This window comes from Ictidomys tridecemlineatus, chromosome 1, assembly GCF_052094955.1.
Source record: "Ictidomys tridecemlineatus isolate mIctTri1 chromosome 1, mIctTri1.hap1, whole genome shotgun sequence".
NCBI classification, from domain to species: Eukaryota; Metazoa; Chordata; class Mammalia; order Rodentia; family Sciuridae; genus Ictidomys; species Ictidomys tridecemlineatus.
In genome coordinates, this window is record NC_135477.1 from 236058308 (window position 1) to 236081352 (window position 23045).

The window sequence follows — 23045 nt, forward strand, 5'->3', positions numbered from 1 at the left end:
GCAAAAATTTGCTCCCCAATGTAGGCTCTCTTTTCACCTTATTAATTGTTTCTTTTGCTGAGAAGAAGATTTTTAGTTTGAATACATCTCATTTATTGATTCTTGATTTTATTTCTTGTACTTTAGGAATCTTGGAGGGAAGGCAATGGAGAATGGGCATAGGAAAATGGTGGAATGAGATGGACTTTATTACCCTAAGTACATGTATGATTGCACAAATGGTGTGACCCTACTTTGTGTACAACAAGAGAAGTAAAAAATTGTGCTCCATTCGTGTACAATGAATCAAAGAGCATTCTGCTATCATCTATAATAGATTAGAATAAATAAATACACTACAATCACATTTGCCAAGTAGATAAAACATGTAATTCAGCTATATTCTGTCTATAAAAGACACACTTTATATTCAGAGACACAAATGAGTTGAAAGTTTAAAAATGGAAAAATTATAAGTCTATACATGCTTACATATATTGTTTTTGAGTAAAGCATTCTGTAGATTCTGCTTTATCTATTTTGTTTACAGAGCTTTACAAATATTCTATCTCCTTTTTAATCTTTTTTTGAGTTATCCTACCCATTAATGAAAGTGGAATATATTGCTAAATTGTCTGTGACTCCCTTCAGATCTACCAATTTTTCCTTTTTATATTCCTGGGTTCTATTGTTAAATTACATTTCCTCATGAATTGACTTTTCACCATTAAAATTATCCTTTTTTTTCTCTTTAAAAAAAAAAAAAGTTTTTAACTATTGCTTCCTGTGCTTCAACTTGCCTGGATCACTCCTTTTGACCCTTCCCACTGCTCCTCCCTCTGCTTCTCAACTTTTAGCCATCTCACTGAAATTTCCTGAGTCTAGTCATGTACCAGGATATGGAGAGGAAAGAGGAGGAAGGAGGGGAGAACAAAGAAACTCTAAAATATATAAAAGAAATAGGACACTTCCACTTCTTGGAATACCGGGACAACAGCTATGGCCCACTTCTCCCTCTCAAGAGAAGTCTGTGTTACTATTTTTTAAATAAAACTTTCTTCCCACACTTGTCTAGGTGCAATTCTCTAATGTTCAGATTTCAACATTTGAGTAAGCAGATCTCTTCAATGACAACCAGAGTTATCATTATATATATATATATATATATATATATATATATATATATATATATATATATATATATATATATATATCTTAGAAATTGTTTGCAAGGCTAACTTTGATCCTAGCTTTTAGGTTCTAGGAATTTCTCTTGAAAATTTTGTGCTCATTATGTAACCACTTGCTTGTTTCTGTTTTTCTTTTCTTCCCTCCTCCTTCCTCACTTCCTTTGTTTCTTGATTTGCTGCTTTGTTGGTATCGAAGCATTTCAAGTATTTTAAACACATTATAAAATTAAGATATTTATCTATATAAAAGTTATTTTTGTAAGTATAACAGGTAATCTAAATAACAGTATCTTAATAAAAAAAAAAAGTGTGCTGTCATGTTAATGAGAAACTAGAGGTAGTCCAGCCAGTTAATGGCTTTGATAAAGTGATTGAAACCTGTTTGAAGAATGATCTCTTCACTAGATTGTTCTCTAATTGTCACATTCAGTCTGTCCTGATTCATGCAATCAAGTCCTTTTATGGTAATAAAAAATATGAAATAAAAGAGACAACGAGTGTGTGCACACTGAGCAGCATAACTCAGTGGCTTCCACTTAGATTTTCTTGTTTAAACTTTGCCTGTTGCTCCTGTGTCATTATGAAATTGAAAATTCTGTCCATCTCCAACTAAATTGAGCTTATGTTAGTGAGAAGGAAAAGGAGGGTGGCATTAGGCAAGAAGTGAGCCATTGGCATCACACATTATGGAGTGTGGCCACACTGACCAAAACTATATTTTGAACTCAAACCATTTGTGTTAAGACTTTTCCATCTTTCCCTGTCTCATGTTGTACAAGTACAATATCTATACAGGCACTTAGAATTTGAAAAACTCAAAGTTTATATTTATAATGTAATAGTATAGTATATTTTAACTGCATATATATATTCTAGGTTGATTCTTTTGTCTTTTAGAAAATTAAAGATGCTCTATCACTTTCTTGTGTCTAGCACAATTTCATATTTACCTCCACATTTTTTCAAATTGTTTCCCAGTAATGATCCATCATTCTCTGACCCTCCATTTTTTTTCTTTCTTTTTTCTTTTTTTCTTTAGAACATTGCTTTGTGTTTAGACATACCTAGCTGAAGTATTCTAGGTCATCATATGTATAGACACACATAAAATACATAGATCATACATATATATGTATACATATATACACATATATGTATACATACACATGCAAACATAAATATATACATATCTTTAAAATGCATTTTTAACATAAACTGTGAGAACAGTTTAAATTTTACATTTTTGAGGGCAAACATGAAACACCAGGATTACAAAAAACTGACAGTTTTCTATTGAGGGCAATAGCAGCAGCCAAAGAAGTGTTATTTTTTTTTTTCAATTTTCTGAATCTCAGTTCTTACAGAGTGATACACAAAGGAAAGGTAATCTTGCAACTACAGTAGGTTGCAATAAAGAGGCAAACAGCAAACCCAGAGCTTAAGGAACCTACACATTTAACAATGAGCAGTAAGTAGGCCTGACCTTTACAACAGAGGGAAACATTAGCTTCATATAACTGGAAAGTAAATGAACCAGTTTTTTTCCCCCTAAAGACAGATACATATTTATCTTCCAAGGCTGTTTACTATTTAAATATCCTTATAAAGGTAATTTGGGCTAGGTGTCGTGGCGTATACCTGTAATCCCAGCAGCTGGGGAGGCTGAGACAGGAGGATCATGAGTTCAAAGCCAGCTTTAGCAATAGTGAGGCACTAAGCAAGGAAATGAGATCATATCTTTAAATGAAATATAAATAATAAGGCTAAGGATGTGGCACAGTGGTTGAGTGGCCCTGAGTTCAATCCCTGGGATCAAAAAAAAAAAAAAAATGCTAATTTGAACTAAAACCACCCTGTCCTTGAGGTCTCATTTCGCAAACCATGGTTCTCAATTGATTTGGGGTGAAAATGCCTTGAGCAGAGTACAATGGGAAAGAACCTCTACACCTTTCAGTTCAAAATTCATTTCATCCCTTCCTGTCTCCAAACAAAACCCCAAAACTGTAAGGAATCCACTTCACCATGCTGAGGGTTGGCGGAGGACCTTCTGGTCTCTTCACTCTGCTGGAAATGGAGGGTGCTGGGTCCCCGTGTAGGAGAGCACAGAATTCTAGCTTTTCCTTCCTTTCTCTGTATATTCGGCTCAGAGATGTTGAAGGTTGATAGTACCTACTCAGTTTTCTGAAACCATCTACTTTACAATGATACCACTAATAGTAAACTTTTTTTTAAAAGCAAAAGGAATTAAAATTATAGTTCTATTGTATTTCATGGTGAAATCTTATCTAGTAACTTAGAATATTATAAGCCATAAGGTGAATCTGAAATATCTAAAGTCATTCTAATTAACACAAAAGTTCAGTAATAGTTTTTATTCATAGTTTAATCTATCATTAACAATAATTTAATGTCTCAAAAATAACCTATTTATTTTTTCCAGCCTTATAAATTGAAATATTTCTAAGAAACTTTACAACTAGTTCAATGGAAAAAACTTGCAAAATATTTTTTGAGTAAAGTTTTCTTTAACTTAGATTTTATTCTTCTCTAAGACTAGATTTTATTCTTCTCTTGTACTATGGATCATTTTCTATTAAAAGTGAGACTGGGAAAATCAATCTATTTCATATAGGTCACCAAGCAGTCATTAAATTGAAACCTATCTGTCTTTCATTTTACTGTGATATCTTAAAGTGACATTATTTTGTCAATATATTTTCTTTTCTTTTAGCAATTTTAGATAATATTTCCCCTTTGACTACTTTTAGTTTTTCCTTTTGGAACTTTATCATTGTTAGTTTGCTATTCTTCTTTCTTTTATTATTTTACCACAGTTTTAGAATCATTTTGACTAATATTTGAAATAATGATTATTGTAAGAAAAACATCACTATACTACAACAAAACAAAAATATTTCTGTATTTCAGCAATAGTATTTATTGTTATTTTTCAAACAACATTCTGTGGAAAAACTCATTCTCTTGAGGAAGTGTTTCTATAGAAGTTTAGCCACTCACAAGTCGAGTTTTAATATTTTACTTTATAGCAAGAAATAAAGTTACAGAAGTCCAAATATCCTTGGATCAGCAAATAAACTGCTATGATGTGTAAAACCCTGGAAGCTAGATGATTTCTTTTCAAAAATTTTTGTTTAATAGTAAAGTAAAAGCGAGACTAAATACTTGAGAATTTTATCTACAATGAAAAAAGTTGTATCATTAGTCAGGAATATGATTTTTTTCTCTGCTTCATTGCTGTTGTGGTTGCTGTTGGAGGTGGTGGGGATTAAACCCAGGGCTCTGTCCAGCGTTCTTCCACTGAGTCATATCCCAGCCCCTTCTTTACTTTATCAAATCAGTAGTAGTAACAAAAACAAACAAACAAACAAACAAAAAACACAAAAAAAGGATCAGGCTCATCCATAGCACAAGAGTTAATAACAAGAATCAACAAATGGGACTTACTTAAACTAAAAAGTTTTTTCTCAGCAAGAGAAACAATAAGAGAGGTAAATAGGGAGCCCACATCCTGGGAACAAATTTTTACTCCTCACACTTCAGATAGAGCCCTAATATCCAGAGTATACAAAGAACTCAAAAAATTAGACAATAAGATAACAAATAACCCAATCAACAAATGGGCCAAGGACTTGAACAGACACTTCTCAGAGGAGGATATACAATCAATCAATAAGTACATGAAAAAATGCTCACCATCTCTAGCAGTCAGAGAAAGGCAAATCAAAACCACTCTAAGATACCATCTCACTCCAGTAAGATTGGCAGCCACTATGAAGTCAAACAACAACAGGTGCTGGCGAGGATGTGGAGAAAAGGGTACACTTGTACACTGCTGGTGGGACTGCAAACTGGTGCGGCCAATTTGGAAAGCAGTATGGAGATTCCTGGGAAAGCTGGGAATGGAACCACCATTTGACCCAGCTATTGCCCTTCTCGGACTATTCCCTGAAGACCTTAAAAGAGCATACTACAGGGATACTGCCACATCGATGTTCATAGCAGCACAATTCACAATAGCTAGACTGTGGAACCAACCTAGATGCCCTTCAATAGATGAATGGATAAAAAAAAATGTGGCATTTATACACCATGGAGTATTACACAGCACTAAAAAATGACAAAATCATGGAATTTGCAGAGAAATGGATGGCACTAGAGCAGATTATGCTTAGTGAAGCTAGCCAATCCCTAAAAAACAAATACCAAATGTCTTCTTTGATATAATGAGAGCAACTATGAACAGAGCAGGGAGGAAGAGCAGGAAGAAAAAGATTAACATTAAACAGAGACATGAGATGGGAGGGAAAGGGAGAGAAAAGGGAAATTGCATGGAAATGAAGGGAGACTCTCACTGCTATACAAAATTACATATAAGACGTTGTGAGGGGAATAGGAAAATAAACAAGGAGAGAAATGAATTACAGTAGAGGGGGTAGAGAGAGAAGATGGGAGGAAAGGGGAGGGGGGAATAGTAGGGGATAGGAAAGGTAGCAGAATACAACAGTTACTAATAGGGCATTATGTAAAATTGTGGATGTGTAACTGACGTGATTCTGCAATCTGCATTTGGGGTAAAAATTGGGAGTTCATAATCCACTTCAATCTAATGTATGAAATATGATATGTCAAGAGCTTTGTAATGTTGTGAACAACCAATAAAGAAAAAAAGATCACTTTCATTTTAAGGAAATTTTGTTACATGGATTAACCTAGTAACATAGCATTAAAATGGGAAGAACCTATGTAGATCAAAAAGAAATACCACACATACATTACTCATGAATATGGGTATGCACATTAATCAAGATAATGTCAAATGTTTCAAGTTCACCAGTGTCTTTAGATGTATTTTTTCTTTGCATATTTTTAAAGGTTGCATTATAGTTACACAAAATGGTGGAATGTGTTGCTTCATATATCTAAGTCTCTCTAGAGTATTTTTCTGCCTCTGTACTCTTTACTAATCCCTCAAAATTTTCTACCACTTATTCTCTACATCATAGGATGCAAAATATATTTAATATATACATTGGGAATTCAAAATTGAACAAGAGACAACTTTTTTTTCTCTTGGATCATACAATATACTAGAAAGATAAATATATTAATATAAAAAGTAATAATATGGGTCAATAAGTAATAAGTTACTTAAGTAATATGTGATAATTACAGGGGGTAGAGAGTTGTGAAATTTTAGACACATGTTTCAAGGGGAAGGATTTTCTCAGAGCTGAGACATATGTGATAACAGGAGGCCACCAACTAAAACATGGGGTAAAAAAGAATGATTAGAGCCAGAAGCTTGATGGACACTGATTTACCTGAGTCAGGGGCACAGAGGTACTAGAGGGGATAATTTAGACAAGCAGATGTTATTAAGAAGTGACCTTTGTTTTTCAATGAGATGTCTAGCTCTTTTGAGTCTCAGAGGATTAGTTGGTACTCATGTGTTGCATTAGGAAAGATTCACCTGATTAGATCAAGAATGATACCATGGAACAGTTGAAGATTCATTTGCAATCATGTAGGCTTCGTTTAAAATAACAATTGTGAATATTGGGAGAAGTAACCACATTTAGGTGACATACAAAATGTTATGAAAAATGAACTCTCTGCAAACTTACACACATGAAGAAAGAAATTGCAGATCCACAAAATCAGCCCATTTCCAAGAAACCCCAGCTGTGTTGCCTCCTGCAGTCACTTGCTATTTGTTGCCCTAATACACAAGACTACAGAGTAGCTGCCTTCTCAGCCTTATATGTCCCTGTTCATCCAGATTGCCCAGTAAAACCTCGGTCCCGATCTCTTTATTCCATAGGTCACCTGGTAAAGGAATGAAACGAAAATGTTTTCCTCAAGATGGACAAAATGAATAAATACATAAATAAGTATAAAAATGAATAATTAAAAATGGCTGGATTGAGATGGGGATTTCAGGGGATTGTGATCTTTGTGCTCAGAGTTCTATAATTATTTTGCTCTTTTTAAATTGCTTTGAGGGTGAAAATGATCATGTAGATTAGATAATCAACTGACTCATTACCAAAGATTTAAAAACAAGGTTCAGAAAATAAAAAAGATAACTCATCCCAGGATATATAAGTTGCTGCAGTAGCAAATACTCAAGTGCCCTCAGTTCAGTTACTTCCCATTGGCAGCACAGTGCATTTTAGCTGATCATTTGTCTGTGAAGAAAATATATTAGTCAATAAGTGCTTAGAAGCTGACTTCCTGGAAAACATCATGGGATCTCTTTCTTGTGTACACTTATGTTTAATTCAAATCTCAAACTGCCCTTGGAATGTAAATGAGTGTATTCTTCTCAGGTTAAGTGGTGCCAGTGTGACAGAGAATAAGATAAAACGTAAGCAGTTTTATTGGTTATTATGCACAGTGTAGAAGCCAAATATAATCTTGCGTATGTTAACATTTTATCTTTCCTCTAAGTGGAAAACTGCGTTGGCATTCTAGGAACCATTCAGCACAATGAAACACACCTGAAGTTAGGAGTCGGTTAATTCTATCTTGGCTCAATCCCATTCTGTTTACAAAGACTCACATGTACTCTCAATACAGCTGAGCCTCAGTGTCTTTTGTGAATTAAGAACACAAGAAATTATTATAGAAATTAAAAATATGATCTCCTAAAAAAAATTCTGCAGCAAAATATATACTCACTGTTAGGTTTAACCAACATAAGATTATAAGGTGGCATGCACTTTAATTCAGAAAAGGGATTCCTTGAAGGAACCTTGAAATGCCACCTCTGTCTTTTCAGATACAACTACTGCAATCGTTTTTGTTGGTATATTATATGCACTTTTAGAAACAATATTATTCACATTTGAATCATTGGGAGAAAATATTTTTTAAAATGTGAAAGATTTTAGAGAACACTTTTAATGATTGTTCAGCAGAAGTTTTCCTCGGGGGAAATTTAATCATTAAAACTTCCCAAGCATTTCATTATCATTTCATGCAATTCCCTGAATAACCATATCCCTTGTTAATCCACTAATTTATTCTGGGACTCATCCTACTGAATAATGTTCCCAGATGTTTCTTAACTGCATAGCAATACCACCAATTATGGAGCCATTTTTGACCTTTTAACATTCATATTTTCTACCTTATGTTGTTTAGTAATATTGGAAATGTATAACTCATGCAGAAAACATTTTAACTGAGTGGACCATGATGTAAGAATTAATGTTGAAATAATTGTTTCCCCTATTAAATCAACAGTGATTGTGAACTCATGAAATCTGTGTCCCCAAATTTTCTATAGAACATGAGTATTGCTCAGGATTTACATATATACTTAATAAATAGGAAAGTTGAAAATAATATACATCTAATATGCATCTAATTATTTTATCAATAATGAGTTATTAAATTTTCAAATTGCTATTTGTTTTCAAAGCAAGTTTTCTCTTTCTGTGATATGCAGAGTTTTCTTTTTTAATTCCTCAAGCAAATTACTAGAATTTTCTTATATTTTATAAGTCAGTTTTCCTGTTTTTTATAATTTTCTCTATTGTAAAATTAGGTTTGGGAAATAAGTTGTCATTCACTATTATTAAAAAAAAATTATAGTACACAAGAGTACTTGTGTGCCCATCACCATATTTAGATGACTAATGACATTTTCTTTATCTTTTCATTCCTATAATGAGATAAATCTCTTATACAATATTATGGGGGTCATCCTTTTAATTCATCTAATTCCAAAGAAATAAATGGTGAAACTCAATTTTCTCCTTTGAATATTCATATTAATACTGTGCAGCTTATTTATTGGTTTTCCATTGTGTACTGCAATCTTACATAAATCTCCAGGGCCAGCTATATTTCGTTTTTATTTGTTTGGTTACAAATTAGCCTCAATAACCTTTTTCTTTTTTATAATCCATTCCATTACAAACAGAAAGTTTCTCAGAAGGTTTTTTTGATGAATTCTATTGTAAATAGGAAGATTCATTTGATGCTTTTTTATAATGCATTTATATTAGAAATAAAAAGTTGATATGCCAACTTTCTAGAATGAAATGTCTGTTGATCCTGTAGTCTAAATATCACTATTATTAAATCTTATGTCTTCATAGCAGTCTGATAGATGTGTCACAAAAGGATCTGAGGGCAAAGGCAAAAAATTACAGATGTCTCTTTTAATTGAAAATATTGTATGATAATAAGAAGTCTATAGCAATGTACTTCTATATTTTGTTCAGTGTACATATTGATATTCAAAACATATGTTTATTGAAAAATTAATATTTCAGTGTTTTTTAAAATTATTTTAACAAGATACTAGAAGCTTTGAATTTGCACTTATACTAATATGGAGAAAAATAATTACCTTAGCTTTAGCTGACATGTTCAAAATCATTAACAGCTAGTTTTCTATAAAATTTTTTAAAAATTAATTTTTGGAATTATATATATTATAAATTTTCAGGGCTGGGAATTGAACCCAAGGCCTTGGCACATGCTAGGCAAGCATTCTATAAATGAGCAACATCCCCAACCCCTATATCAGGTTGATATTAACATTAAGTTTGGAAGATTATGAAAGTAAGATTTAAAGAACCTATTTTATCATCTGAAATCCTCAGAGTTGTAAAATGTGCATATAAACTTATACTGTGTTTTTTTTAATGACACTGTGGAATGGATTCTTATATTTTAATATTATTGGACTGTCCCGAATAAACAATCTTTAAGTTGATTTATCAAAGGTTTTACAACTGAAATGTTACTGGTGTCTCTTGCATTAATAGAATACGGCTAATATTTTCTTTTTTGTTGTTATTTCACTTAGCAAATTCCAACATCCTTCAGAAAATTTATTTTAACATGAAATGCCTATTCAGAGGAACCTCACCATTTATATGGGAAGAGAAGATATGCAAATAGCATATTATCAATTTGGAAAATAAAAATAAAATCCCACTTATGCTGAATTAACCCAGTATTATATGAAGATAATTTGAATTTCCCAAGCTGAAAATCTGAACAAAGTCAAATCAAAAGCATATGATTTCAACTCACTTTGATTTCCAAATGTGTGTAATTATCTACTGAAGAATGCAACAACTAATTTAAAAGTAAATGTATTAAATATTGATGTGACTGCAACACTCTGGTGTGCTAATTCTAAATCATTTGTGTGATTTAAAATATATATATATTTTAAACATATATTTTAAATCATTTATGTGATTTAATATATATATATTTTAAATATATGTATGCATATTTAAAATATATATTCACATATATAATATATATATTATATATATATATGAAAAGAAAGAGCTGAATCATATCCATTTCCATTTTTTTTCAGGAATCTACATATTGCTTTCCAGAGTGGTTGCACCAACAAGAGTAACACTGAACCTAACCCTAAACTGTATCCTTGCCAATATTTATTGTTATTTGTGGTTTTGGCAAAGAGCAATAGTCAAGGTATTGAACAAATTTAGGTTCAGTTCAACAGATAAATAGATAAAGAAAATATGTTATATGTACACAATGGAGTATCACTCAGTAATAAAGTAGAATGACATTGTGGCATTTGCCAGTAAATGGAAGGAACTGGAGAATATCATGCTAAGTGAAATAAGCCAGTCCCCAAAACACAAAGTTCAGATGTATTCTCTGATATGTGGAAGCTAATTCAAAATAAAGGGAAGATGGTTTACAAAAAAAGAAGAAGAAAGAATGAAAGAAAAAAAGACAAATAAGAAAAGAGGTGAGAGGGAATTTGATCAAAATGGAGGAAAGTTCAGTAGAGTAGATGAAAGGGATTCAAGAGGAGGAAGAAGAAGTTACAGAAAAAGCAAGAAGAATGGAATGAATGTGACTGAACTTTCATATGTGCATACATGGATGTGGAATAGTGCAAAAACGTAGAATTTCAATGGAAGGAAGACAGAGCAAAGGAGGGGGAGCAAGGGGCACCAGGCAATTGCTGGGTGAGCAGGTTGAGTTACTTGCTTTATAATTATGTCAAAGTGTGTCTTGCTGTTGTATCATAACTAAAAATATTTTTTAAAAAGTTAATGCATGTTGTTTTTAGGTCCTTTGGGTATAGTCCAAGAAGAGGAATAGCTGGGTGAAATGGTGGTTCCATTCCCAGCTTTCTAAGGAATCTCTATACTGATATACCCAAAGGACTTAAAAACAGAATATTACAGGGATACAGCCACAACAATGTTTATAGCAGCACAATTCACAGTAGTAAACTGTGGAGCCAATCTAGATGTCCTTCAGTGGATGAATAGATTAAAAAAAATGTGGCATTTATACGCAATGGAACATTACTGAGCACTAAAAAATAATAAGATCATGGCATTTGCAGGGAAATGAATGGCGTTGGAGAATATAATGCTAAGTGAATTTAGCCAGTCCCCAGAAAACAAATACCAAATGTCTTCTCTGATATAAGGGGGGTGACTCAAAATGGGGTAGGGAGAGAGAGCATGAGAGGAAGATAACCTCTAAATAGGGAATAGGGGTGGGAGGGAAAAGGAGGGAGAAGGGGAAATAGCATGGATGGTGGAAGGAGACCCTCATCACTATACAAAATACATGTATGAAGATGTGAATTTGGTGTAAACATACTTTATATACAGAGATATGATAAATTATGGTATAAAGGTGTACTAAGAATTGTAATGTAAAAACAAAAAATAAGAGAACTCATGTATAATGGCATAATTTGGCGTGAACATACTTTATATACAGAGTTACAGATAATTGTGCTGTGAATGGATAATTATGATTGTAATTAATTCCACTATTGTTATGTATGTAAGAAATTAAAATAAATTAAAAAAAGACATTGTTATCAAAAGGGCTGCCACAGACTGGAAGAAAATATTCACAATACAGATATCTGATGCAGAATTTATATTTGTATACATTTCAACCATAAAAATATGACAATTTATGATCTAGTTATATGATACAGTACTATGTGGTAATAAAAAAAAAACAATTCAAATTTTATACATGAATTTGAAAAATGTAATTCTGTGTCAAAGAAACCAGACCAAAAAAATGTACTTACTGTATGACTGTATCTGTGAAGCTGAAGTTTAAGCACAATCAATCCACAGTGACAGAAATCAGAACAATGATTCCAGGGATGGAGCTGGGGGACTGACCAAAGGGTGTCGGGTGGGAACCTTCTGGGGGGGTTGAAGGAGGTGTTTCATATCTTCATAGTAGTGTTGGTCATGAGGATGGATTATATTTAAAGCTCATAAAATTATGCACTTATGATCTTTGTATTTCATTGTATACATTTTACCTGAATTTAACCAAAACAAGCACTAACATATCATTAATCATGCCAAGTAATATGACATTCTTAGTATCCAATTCTAGGATTTCAACTTTATTTCAAAATTTAATTTCATTGACATTTAATTAATATCTCATCTACTGAAACTTGCCTTTTTCTGCTGTTTCTGTCACTTGTAAAAAATGGGAGAAATATTTACAGATGATATTTTATATGCTGGATGAAAACCAGAAATGCTAGACTTTTTTTAGTTTTTGCATCCTTAAACCTGGTTTCCATAGCTTTCCCTTCAACCCACTGATATGTGGCTCTTCACAACACCCAAGGATGGCATAAAAATAAGATTAAGTTATGTTGAGTGAAGATGTTTGTTCAGTTTCTACCTTCAGATTCATCTTCTGCTCTTCTCTAAACCGATTCTCAAGAAGTGATCTCTAGGGACTGTCTCAGAGGCCCCCTGCCCTTTGGCTGTGGAGACACACTATAGAGCAAGGGAACCTAGAGCATGAAATTGGGTGACTTCTTCCCGGATCACTCCCTTCAATGCCACAGGTTGGCAGCTGTGTTCTTTATTATTATTATTTTTTTTTAACAGAAAGCCACAGTTGTTTGGGGACTGCCTCTCCTAACAGCTAAGGGTTTCTACAGGTCTGGAAACCATTCTGTGCTCTTACCCTTCCAGACCCAGGAGACATTTGATGCTCCTCTGTTGACAGTCCTATCTTGCTTCACCATCCCTCTTTAGTCTCCCTTAATTCTGTCCACCCTTTTGTAAATTCATTGAATTTCATTAAACTGTCTTACATTAAAAAAGTTAAAGTATTAAATATTGTATTGTAGTGGCTCTCAGATATATTTAAATGTAAACATTCCACATTTCTATTTATCATTCATTTCACCGCTCACTCTCTCCCCTTTCCCTCTGTGTTCTCTTCACCCTCTCTCTCTCTCTCCAGGATGTTCATACGTACATGCTCGCACACATGCACATGCACACACCAGCAAGGACTTTTTCTATGACTATTTGAAAGTCTTTATTTAGAATAATTTAGGTTCAAAACAGAATAAATAAGAGAAGAAGGTAAAGATATTCTTCTCATACCCCATGCAGTCACACAGGTAGTGCCTGTGTGATTGTGATAAAAATTTTCTACCAGAGTGAGGCTTCTAATAATTAAGTAAACTACAATGACACACAGTTATCACCCAAAGTACATGGCTGACATTAGGACTCACCACTGGTGTTGCATATTCTATGGTTTTCGACAAATATTCCATGACAAGTGTCCAAATTATGTAGTCTCACACAAAGAATTTTCATTGCCTTCAGTGTCCTCTCTGCTCAGCCTATTCATTCCTTCTTCTATCCAGTTCTAAATTCTTGGAAAATACTCAACTTTTTCCTCTCTCCATAGTATTATCTTTTCAATATTTCCTTATAATCAGAATTACATATCATAAGCATTTTCCTATTTATATTTTCTGTTCGTAACACATACTTAAAGTTTCCTCCCTGTCTTATTTTTAGATCTTAATACTATTTCTTTGGATGCACCAGAGTTTGCTTAATTAGTGACATTTGCTCCTTTATGTTTGTTGCCTTTGTTTATTCAGAGATTAGTTGATTATGTTTATGTGGATTTGTTTAAAGGTTCTCTATTCTTTCCCACTGATTCATCTATTGGCTTTTTCATCAACACCACAATGTCTTTTTTTTCATATATATTTTTTTTCAAATTAGTGCTCTGTAACTACACATAATCACAGAGTTCCTTGTGACATGCTCACATGTGCACATAGCATAGCTTGCTCCAATTCATTTCCCAGGGCCACAATGGCCTGATCACTACAGCTATACTGTAAGACTTAACATTAGATGAGGCTCCTCCTCCAACTTTAGTCTTGGCCTTCAATATTGAGTTGGTTATTCTGGATCTTTGTCTTTTCTGTACCAATTCTAAACTCTTTTTCCATTTCTTCTAAAATGCTTTCTGAAACAACACCTCCTTGCAGGGGAAACACAATTTTCCCTGTGATGTCAGTGTCCCTCACGATTGTCACAAAAATGTCTTTCATGTATGAGATATTTATTGTGAATCCTGGTAGGGAGAGGAGAAAACTAGAAACTGATTTTGCTAACTTATTTACTTTATTAAAAGGCTATTAAGCAATGTACAAGTAAATGGAAACCTCATACTAACAAACAGCCAAAGTATGAATTAAGCATGAAGCAACTAAACTCACAACACAATTTGGACAACATCATAGTATTCACTCTCTCTTGAACATTAAGAACTCTACTAGTCTCCATGAACCATCACCACTTTTCAACTGACTAATGTATACCATTGTCTTAATGATCTGATGTGGTATGTAGGATCATTGATTTGGTGGCCTGGCTTAGTTCATGTCCTATGTCCCTATTTTCTGAGACAGTGAAAGGAAAGGAAATAAATTGATTTCTTTTCTATGTTCTGTATTAACCAAGGAGATAACATGTTTCATTAAGAAACTGAAAATCAGGACAAATGTTATTTAAAACATTATTTAGGCAAAAATAAATGAACAAAACAGATAAATATAAATCTACTTCCTGGACATTATAACCAGATGGTGTTATATAATATATTTATCTCATATTTCTTATATGTAAATAGTGACCTTATGCATGTTTCTTTGCAGAATTCTTGCAAGGAATCAAGGATTTAATCAACAACTAATACACATTTTCATTTGTTATAGATCTCATAATTTTTTATTTTAAAAATAAATTTTCCAAAATAAACATAAAATTTTTCTCTTTAGAAATATAGAATATGTTACTTAGAAAATAAGATATCCACCTAAAGTTGCATATGACAGCAGAAATTAACTTGTTTTTGAGAAACAAGAGGGATTCTACATGTATTTTTAGGAGTAAAATTTTAAAGAAGGACTTATTTTGATAGTAGAGGCAGGTACATGAAATTCAAATGCATATTCTAATCATAAATCTTTATAATACTATGATGCCACCTTATTTTGCTAGATATTAATTATTAAATTTCATTTCCATCTGTTGAGCTAAATTTTGAGCACCTACATAATTGAAACAATATGTTTCAATTAATTTTCACAGTTTAGATCCTTTAGCTTTAAGCTAATTCACAGTGCTCTGTATCTATTTTAAAAATTAACAAAAAGATTTATAAGTGCAAATTCTTATAGAACAGTAACAAATAGGTGATAAATGTTATCTGAATATCTGCCACCTAACTCACTCAAATGCTGAAAAAGTATCTACTGCACTGTTATGTTCAATATCATACGGACTAAGCAAATACAAATATGCCATGTATTTCCATATAAAAGGTAGGATGAAAACTGCTATATGAAGGCAAGAAAGGGATGTTTGTAGCACTTGATTTTGTTATGCAGCTTATGTCTGCTGATCCTGCTGGGTTCAGAGTTCTAAAAGGCTTCTTTCCTGCTGGGAGTGCAATGTTTGGTGCACGCATGAGTAGGCTTTCTGAGCAAGTGTATCCCCTGCAGTCATCAAAGTACTGAAAATACTCTATCTTCCTTGATACAAGTGGCACACAGGCATAATTACTACAGCTTATTACTTTATTTATGGTGATTTATCAGTCTCAGATTATCTTATGTACATATGCCACTAAAAGCAAATAAATACAAATTATTATTTTGGTATTATATGTAAGAAGTATTTTTGCATATTATAAGTTGCAATTACAGCATGCATCATGACACCATTTATTGGTTCTTAATAGAGATTGATTTTATTTTTTCACTTACTAAAATTATGAAGTAAATTTTTAGCTTATTTGTAGGCCAGTGCATTTAGAACTATTGACTGATTTAATTGGGCATTTCTTAGTTATCTTTGCTAATATTAACAATTTGTATAAAAGAACTTAATTGCAAAGAAATAAATGGTGTGATTATTTACCACAAATAATTACATGTCTGTTTTATTCCAGTTGCTGCACAAGAATTACTGACTAACATGATATATTATAATCTTTCTGAAAGATTTAGTGGGCATTTGGGCTTCCCTTAATTCCTTTACAGTGAATGACTTCCAAGTCCCAGAATACTCTTTTCTTAATATTCTGTAATCTGTTTCTGTTTTTCACTTATCAGCTATTCTAAAAAATCAAATATAATTTTTTTGCTGAGTTCTCTTCCTCTTTAACTTCTAAACAACATCAGTCATCTTGCTTTCTTTTGAAATCTTACATATCAATGTAGTCTTCAATTTCTCTATTTAGATCTGTATTTTTTCTTTTGAGTATTTAGTCATGTCTTATTTTACATTCTCCGAATACCTGAGACATTTTTCTGTTGCAGCAGAATGCTTGTATTTCTCTAAAACAAATGAACCTTCCTTTTAAATTTAACTCCAAATTACTAACTACTATAATTTCTACCTAATTTGATGCTACACTACTACCTCAAATGTAACATATATAAAGTTCCATATTTTCCCTTATAATTGTACTATCACAATAGATCATTTTCTGTATTTTGACTTTCTAAAAACCCACAGAATAATTGGTCATTATGTAAAATTGTGGATGTATAACCGACATGATTCTGCAATCTGCATTTGGGGTAAAATTGGGAGTTCATAACCCACTTCAATCTAATGTATGAAATATGATATGTCAAGAGCTTTGTAATGTTGTGAACAACCAATATAAAAAATAAAAAATTAAAAAAAAAGAAAATCATCCAATACTTCCAAAAAAAAAATAAAAAAAAATAAAAAAAATAAAACCCCACAGAATGACTTCTTCATTTGGTTTTCCCAGAAAATCGCTGTTTTTGACTATTGCCTTCCTTTTTTGCATTTCCATATAAAATGTATATCAATTTATATTATATAAATGATTTTACACACATTATAAAAATGATTTTGCAGTTATTTTTTTCAGCTGATCTTTCTGTCAAAAATACTCTGTACTTTTTAGCAAGATCAAATGACTACTACAAAATCAATATATTTACAAGGATTTATTACACATATATTCAAAATTTTACCACCTGGGTAGACACAGTGCAATTGATTTTTGTTTTTCTTGTTGTTGTTTTAATATTTTTTTAGTTGTAGATAGACACAACATTTTGTTTATTTATTTTTATGTGGTGCTGAGGATCAAACCTAGTGCCTCACACACTCTACCATTGAGCTACAAACCCAGCCCCTGATTTTTGTTTTAGAAAATCATTTTAACTGGGTTAAAGTGATCACAAAACTTAACTTATCCATAGGAGAAAAAAAATAGATTTTACAATAAAAGCTGAGGGAAGTTAATATAATACTGCTTTCATTTTTTTTTTTTAATTTTCACAGAGGTAGACCAGGAAACTACACAGGAGGATCAAAAAGAGAGAGAGAGAGAGAGAGAGAGAGAGAGACAGAGAGAGAGAGAGAGAGAGAGAGAGAAAGAGAGAGAGAGAGAGAGAGAGAGAGAGAGAGAGAGAGAGAAAGCAAATTGCCTACATACTTTGATAGAAAAAAAAGTAGAAAAATTGAAAATAGGGATACTTAGGCTTCATTTTTTAATCTTGATCATAGATGGAAATGACACAGCCTGTCTTCCTTAATTTTGGGAAACCAAATTAAAGAGACTAATGAATCCATTAGGATAGCTTATATTTAAGAATTATGAATCTACTAGAAAAGCTTCTATTGAAGAATTATCTCTTGACATTCTCTTGCAATTTATTGTTTTTATTCTGAATCTCAAATATTAAAGGAAAAAAAACTGGTAAGGAACATGAAAAAGTGTATTTCTCCAGTGAGCCTTACATTTTCTGTAATCAATAGAAAAAAAGTGATTGGTTCTAAGGGAAGCACTGAGTGAGGTTAAGTCTTTGGACAGATCAGAACACATTATTCACAATCAAACATTCAAGTTCAACATTTCTGAGACCCAGAGAAGGATGAGACATTGAAGAAATGGTCAAGGTCTCCATGGAGAATTGGTGCACATTATAAACTGTGTGTTTGTGGCCTCATCTTCTGTGAAAGAGGACTCATCTTGCAAATAAAATAAATACTAATATGTTCAAAGATATATTGTATGTTCTGCAAATTAGTGGGGGCTTTATAGAGTAACCATTTTTAAACAAATCATGGCCTGCTTTTGGAAGATTTCAAAGAAATGAGAACCTTACATTATTTGAATATTGATAATTGCTGGCATATTCAATTTCATCAATATTTACTCTAGATGGCAGTCTATAGAAATTTCTACTAAAATTAATATTTCTTCTATTTTAAACAATTTTAGGGGCTGGGGATGTGACTCAAGCGGTAGCGAGCTCGCCTGGCATGCGAGTTCCATCCTCAGCACCACATACAAACAAAGATGTTGTGTTCGCCGAAAACTAAAGAATAAATATTAAAATTCTCTCTCTCTCTCTCTCTCTCTCTCTCTCTCTCTCTCTCTCTCTCTCTCTTAAAAAAATTAAATATCTATAATGGTAAAATAGTTGGAAATTATAAGAAATGTTTTTAAAATGTTTTTGGTTCTGAAATTCTATGGAATTTCCAGAAATTCTTATTTCTATTTCCTGGATATAAAATATTAATATATACATCTATAACACTAATAAAGAGATAGGAAATATTAGGAGCAGTTTATGACTTAAATCCAAATTATTGAGATTGTATTCTGTAGATTTATGTCTATAAAAGACCCTAGTTGAATCTTAGATCAAGCTTAGAGAGGTTAACCTTAAATCCTACTTCTTATTACACTCTTTATGTATTATCACATATAATTCAACACTGTTCTACCCAGTGTTCCTTCAAGTTACCTTGAATTTGTCTCTTCAATATATTGTGAAGACCACATCACTGCTAATACGTGGTAATTTTCTTTCTCTTTTCTAGTCTTCCTCTGTTCAACATTATTTATGTCTTTTATCTCCCTTTTTCTTTGCATTGTTTAAGGGTTATATAAATCTTCTGGTATCAAAAAATCAGATAATACTATCTTTTAAAAAGTGCTGTTTATATTACTTTTCCTTTTCAAATTTCTGATAAAATCTCTCATGACCCATAAAAATTAGAAAAAAAGGAAAGAAAGAAATTCTTGTAAATGGAATTCTAACTGAATTAGGTTTATACTACACAATCACTGTTACAATAAAATATTCATCAACTTATTATTCATATATACTTCTTTTTATCAAATCATTTTTCAAGTAAGTATATTCACAAAATCATGTCTCTTGCTAATAAAGTCCATCTGTTCCTCTTACTAACGAGAACAGTAATGCTTTTCCTAAAAAGATGAAAAGTAAATTTTTCATTCTTTGACGAACTTTTTTTTCCCTTTTCTAGTTGAGTGGTATTTCTTCTTTGATGCCATGTAAGTTAATAACAAAATATATAGTTAAATGATTAAAACAATTACATGTGTGAAAAGGAAAGGGAAAAAAAGATGCCTATTGCAATTCACATTTCTAAACTGGGCCAAAATTTATAGTTAGACATAAATCTATATTTGTTGAGTACATGTCAATAAATATAACTTGATCTAGTTTATACTTCTTTAATACTGATTCCCAGACTTAGGATCCAACCAAGCAAATAGGAACTGGATTTCAGTCAGTATCATATAAGAAAACTATGTAATTATATTATTGTGTCTGATGTCTGATATTTGATATAATTCTCAAAGTGTTTTATGACTTGAGTCTGGTAGTAGGATAAGTTGAATGGGAGATGGAAGTGGGTAGTAGGATGAATAATAATCCCCTAAAGATGTATCCATGTCTTAATTTATGAAATCTGCAAATATATTTATTTACATAGTAAATGGGACTTTGCAGATATTATTCGCTTAAAACTTTGGAGACATGAAGGTTACTGTGGATTATCTGGATGGGCCTATTATATGCATAATAGTGTTTATAATATGAATGCACAAAGGCCAGTATCAAAGAAAGAGCTTTGATGGTAAAAACAGTGTCAGTATGAGATTGGAAGAGGCTTTACTGATGACCTTAAAAATAAAGGATGGGGTCATGAAGCAAAGAAAGCAAGCAGTCCCTCATAGGTAGAAAACCTTGGTAAATAGATTCTCCCTGAGAGCTTCCAGAAGAAAGGAGATCTGCAGAAATATACATTTCTCCAAATATGACCCATTTTGAACTCTGACCTGTAAAGATATAAATCAATAAATTCATACAGTTTTAAGCCTCCAATGTTTTGAAATTTGTTATGAAAACAATGGGAAATTAATAAATGGATAAATCTGAAGAAGATTATCACTGGCTTGCAAAAACAATTATTTTCAGGAAGTTATTATAGTTTTTTTGAGGCAAAGGAAGATTAATCTCAGATGGTAAGCCTCAAAAAGATATTTTTATTGGTGAAGTAGGATTCAAAAAAATGTAGAAGCTTAAGTTCTTTGGTTTCACTGCAATTTGCTTTTAGACCTGTCTCATTTTTCAAGGTTCTATTCCTACAAAATGAATGACCTATTTTAACATAAGGGAACTTGATAATTTGGGGAATGTTTTGTGTTACAAGTCAATGAAAAGTAGGATTACATTCTTTTCTTTCTTTTTTTTTTTCAGAAATCTTAAGCACATACTTACAAAACTACAAGTTTCTTTCTTTTCTTTTTCTTTTTGGTATTCAGAGAAACAAACCTTGTCCTTAATAGTAAAAGCCATAAATTCATCTTTTCATTTTTCAAGTTTCATAGTGCATTTTGAAGCAATTACTTTATCATATATACCAACATTTTCCCCCTATCATGGCCAATATTCCGTCATCCGTTTATTGTTTTGCCTTCTATAGACAATTGGTTGCTGATTATAGGTATCTAAAGGTTGTATTTTAAGAAATTATTTTGCCACTATTTTGTGTTTTCCATATTCTGTGAACTACCAGCACTCTATTCACCATTCTTAATATTGTCATCAATGACTTGAAATTTAATCATAGATGATAAATCACCTTAGATAAATTGTATTCAGTTCAAGCAATACATTTTGAAGGTTCTTTTCCTCTAGATATTCTCCTGTGCTAGAATACATGGGAGATTCAATTAGAGAGGTAGAACTCACACATGGATATGTAAAAAGGATGAGCAAAAAGTCTAGGTGAGACTGTTGCTTCTATAACAGGAGCTACATCTGAAGTGAGAGGGGCAGTCAGGAAGTTAGGCTGGACATAACATGGAGAAACCAATGACACACCAGGACCAGTGATGTGCATACAAAGAAAGCCAGGAACCCACCTCAGTTTCTCAATGCCTACTAACTGTCATTTTAATGATAGAGATATTCTATCTGAGAAAATTACAAGTGAAAGACACTTGATAAACACTTTAAGACTTGAGAAATCTTAAAGAAGAAATTTATCCAAAATTATAGAAGTTTCAGACCTGATTGCTGCATTATTCTGGAAGGAGAGAGGGATAATGATGTCATAAAAATGACCCCTTATGCCTTGATCTCACATTTTAAATATAAAAAAATACATTTGTTAATTTGATTACATCTTCATATCTCTAACAAAATATATCTGTAATCCCCAATATCATTAGTTGACTCAATATGAACCTGTAATATTATCCAAACTATTTAAAACTTGTGTGATGCTGGTCTGGACTATTCACAATAGATAGGAAACATAGACTTAAAACATTGCCTTGGAGATCACGTGTTTTATATAGATTGAATAAGACTTTAATTGTGGGAAGTTGGGGTCATTGGTAAAAGAGTATTGGAGAAGAGCACCTGCAACAGGGTTGTACCTTGACTACTAAAGAAGCTATGTATTACAATTTTAACAACTAGCATGAATCTGCTATTAGTACTTGCTGAATAATTGCTGAATATATAAAGAATGAACACTTTACTATTCCTATTGATTATTATAGCAAAAAATTTTGGTCTTCATTGCATCCTTCAAATAGTTTATTACATACACCCTTAAGTTCCAGTTTAACATACTATTTCTAATAATACTTTACTTAGCTATAAATTAATTTTTATGCTGTTGTAGTGAATATACATTTAAAGTGTCCCAAGACCACAAATTCAATGACAATTGGTTATATTACTTACTTTACCCAACAAGTATTTTAAATGTAGCCATAGATTTAAATGTCAGGGACATGATATGACAAATCTGAAAATACATGGTACCTTAATGTGTATATATCTCTAAAACAATCAACAAACAAAAATCTATATTAAAATGCTCATTGATTTGTGAATTTTATGCTAAATTTGGTTTGAATGGTTGTATTGTAAAAGGCTAAAAAATAAATATTCTTTATATTATGTGTAATTTTTCTCATATTTGCAAATTTATTGTAGTGTTTTAAAGTTAAGCATTTTGACTTGATCATTTTGCATAAGAATTATAATTTTATATTCTATAAATTCAGAAAACATTTATATAATAAATAATTTAATATATTTCCCTTATTAAATTAAGTGTCAAATTTCAATGCTTGTATGATTTATCATTTATAATACAGTAATCAAATGTTGTTACTTTC